A 3,799-nucleotide genomic window follows, 5' to 3' on the forward strand; every position below is an offset into this window, starting at 1 on the left:
ATTAATGCCGACAAAAGGTCTAATATGCCTTGGTTCTAGGACTTTCCCTTCAACAAAAAAATGGCTTACACTGTTCAATACATTTGTCTAATATTTTGAAAAATAAGTAATGTAAATTTGATATGGGATTACTCATTCATGAGTACTTTTGTTAGATATCTGGTTGATTTACTAAGGTCTGTATAAGTTTGTCCTAAAGTCTGTATAAGATTGTAAAAATCAGTCATGTGATAAAGAGACAAAAATTTCTTAAACATAAGTTTACCCATAACATTGTGTTTATTAAGTTTTATTTTTTCTAGAGCTAGCAACAATAAAAATTAAACAACTGATTAAATAAGAACTGTTATTTTAAAGCACTGTACTGCCATTTCTTTAAAAGCTAAACTTGGTTAATGTAGAAACATCAATGCAATTGTGATGCTATTAATGTGCTTATATCTTCCAGGTATACAAGTCTGTAAGGTAGAAACTTTAAAACAGCATTACATCAAGCTGGTGTTCTGAAGTTGTATGGTAAAAAAATATATTGGGATTTATTTACCTGTTATCAATAAGATATGTAAACTTTTATGTTACTTTTTACATTGGGGAACAATTTATATGTATTTTTAAGTTAATGAGAGCCTAATCTATGTAAAGGTTAAAAAGTTTCAGCCTTTCTTTAATTAATGTTTTAAATGTTATATCATATGGTGTTAACTAATGTTCATGTGACCTCAAAAAATTAATGTAAACTTTGTAAAATGATATTTTAAAAACAATGATTAGCTTTAGAACTAAAACACTTAAGATTTATAAAGAGCACTGCCTTACCTGAGATAAGGCTCTGTGGCCCAACTTACTATATGTGAGAATGACTACGAAAGCAGTAGGTCAGATGTTATTTCATTTAAAGTTATGTTCAAAAGTTTTTTTTTTTTGGTTGTTTTTTTTTTTTTTTTTTCGGTCAAGATTACTAGCATCTCAAACAGGGGATGTAATGTATAACTCAGCCAAAAAATTCAGGGTAGCTATTACAAGAACTGAGTATGTTTACTCTTGTTAATTTTATTTTGTAATTTCCTTATAGGTGATATAAAGATTCCCTGTTAGTGTTTTACAGAAGTGTTGCTTTAAGAACAAAGCATGGGTTAATTTAAGATAATAAGCCATCACCTACAAGACAGACAGAATAATACAGATCCCAATTAATAAAAAGATAAATAATTTTAAATTATAGACATTAAAGCCCAGTACTCTTAATATAAGGTTGTTAAAATTTATTTGATGGATGTTTAAGATTAGGTTTTAAAATTAAAGTTAAATGAATAGGGACAAGAAAACCAATATTTGGCTCTTGCCCTCTGAGTCAGTCTGTATCCAGAGAACAGCGGACTTCTCTAAAGAGCTTTGCAACTCTGAACCACATAACCTCCTGATCAGGGAGATTAATAAGACCACTGGAGAACAGAAAGCCAATCAGTGCATTGCTACAAAGAGGAGAGTCATCAGAGAAAGGAGACATCCCTGATGCTTCCAAGGGAAGCCACATGGTCAAGGAAGACCTGGACCCACCTAGCGCAAATGGCACTAGCAGAACTGAGAAGCTGCTCCCAAGTTTCCCCAGGAATGACTCCCATAAAATCTCAGCTGACTGTTCACAATATATAGAAACAAAAGTCAGTTTGACTGCTTCATCTTAAACACTTAGAAAAGACAGTTACAAAAAATACAGCCATTCCTGGGCATTTTATATAATAATAGTAATAATAATATATTAAGGTATTCACTTCATATTAGCCTCCCAAAATAAGTTAAGACTGGAGGCTACAAAAAAGGATTCTCAGACAGGAATGCCTGATAACTATAAAACGAGACTATCAAAAGGATCTGCCAGAGGCAGAAGTTTTTAGTTTAAGGCCTACAGATATTCTTAACCTAAACACATAGGCTTGGTATTTGTTAGTATGATTATCCAGCCCTGAGTAAGAGAATTAAAGGTTTCTCTATTAGACACAGAGGTCATACTAAAAGGATTTTGCAAGATCAGATGACATTAAATTATTAAACTGTATCTTATGGGGAGGGACAACTGTAACACTAAAAGTTAAGTATTAAGTTGACAGTCCTGATTGCTGGGGATATTAAAGACTTGTGACGGAACTTCTATACAGTGACATGTTCCAGCTGCTGCAACATTTATTCAGTACTCATGTTTTTTGTTTCTCTCATAGAAGAACCCATCCCCAGATGACTTTACAACCTGTTCTTCCACAACCAGACTTCAAACCGAACTGACTTCTAAAAGGCGACTCATGTCCCTCAGGCCGTGTCCCCTCACGTCACCCTCTCTCAGCTAACAAGAAGCCAAAATGAGTGACACCTTTCTTCTTACAACAATGGAGACAAAAATAAATAGAATATCAATATAAGTAATTAATTAAGTCAGATAAAATCAGGGATACCTGTTTTTGGTTGAGGTAAAAAATAGGGAGACTGTTACCTGAGGGATTAAAATTCCCACAGTGCTCTTCCTTTACCCTATCAAAGATTTGAAAGGCACACATTAGAAAAGGGGGGAATCATAGACGCAACCTGATCTTTTATTAAAATTGGAGCCATCTTGCCACAAAGCCATGAAAAGATAATTTTGACTTAACTATAAATTACAGCAAATTCTGAACCTGCTTGGAATGCCTGCCCGTGCCTTGAACTCACCCATGCCTGGCTCTGTGACCAGATAGCAGCCCTCTCTGAAACTTTATTGACACCTCATAAATATTGGCCTTCCTTGGCCAGACAACACTCTCTGAGGCTCTAATGGTTCTCATAAATTCTGATGTTGGGGCCAGAAAAAAAAATGTAAACTACCATTAGTGTGATGCTTGTCAGAGTTCTGTTATCTGTAACTCCCCTTTTGTGTAACTTTCTGGGCTATAAAGCTGGGCTGCAGGAAAGTTGGTGTTGCTCTCTTGTTCCCGCCGTTTTTGGAGGGAGAGGCAGCTGGGGTGGTGGAAATAATAAGCTTGCTTTAATCTGATTTTAATTGAAGTCAGTGGTCTTTTCTTGCGACCTGGTCTAAAAGGTAAACACTCCACAAACATGGAGCTCTGCCGGACTAAAGACTTCTTGAGAAACTGCCTCTGAGGATGGGCACTTGACATATATGTTGTTGTCAGGAGCTTCAGCTTTCATTCTAATGAGACCATCAAAGCTGGGTCTGCATCTATGTGTCCTGGAGGACATTGTTTCTATTTTTCCAAAGAACATGAGGCAGCAGTGCTGACTTCTCTCTGTAGGTAAGCTGTGGCCACTGAAAGCTAAGTGTCTCCGCATGTGGACTGTGAAGCCATTTGGTCATCCTCCACTTTTCATGGTGTTTCTTTCTACTGCACTGGGAGTTTGGTATTTGCTTCATAAAATACAAGGAGTTCAACTGGGACACAGTGCTGGAGGGAGTCCTGTCACTTGTGGTGGGTCAGGGTCTGCAGGAGAATGCACCAACCAGGCTTCTATCCCACATAGCTAACCCCGTTGACCATAGCAACCGGATTCTGAACATTGCCCTGAAACATCTCCATATAACAAGATGCCTTTAATGGAGTGGTTTCAGACATATTAGGGATTTCTGTCTGCACCATGTCAGCCACAAGTCATTTGAAAGTCAATGGCAGATACACATGGCCCGACCACAGATGTTTTATCACAAACCTGCACACAACAGCTCTGGACCCACTTACTCAGCAGGTCCCAACATACTGGCATCTCTCTGGTATACTCTCTGGTATACTCATGATCAGCAACAGGACATCCAAAT

Source organism: Callospermophilus lateralis, unplaced genomic scaffold (genome assembly GCF_048772815.1).
Source record: "Callospermophilus lateralis isolate mCalLat2 unplaced genomic scaffold, mCalLat2.hap1 Scaffold_271, whole genome shotgun sequence".
Classification (NCBI taxonomy): domain Eukaryota; kingdom Metazoa; phylum Chordata; class Mammalia; order Rodentia; family Sciuridae; genus Callospermophilus; species Callospermophilus lateralis.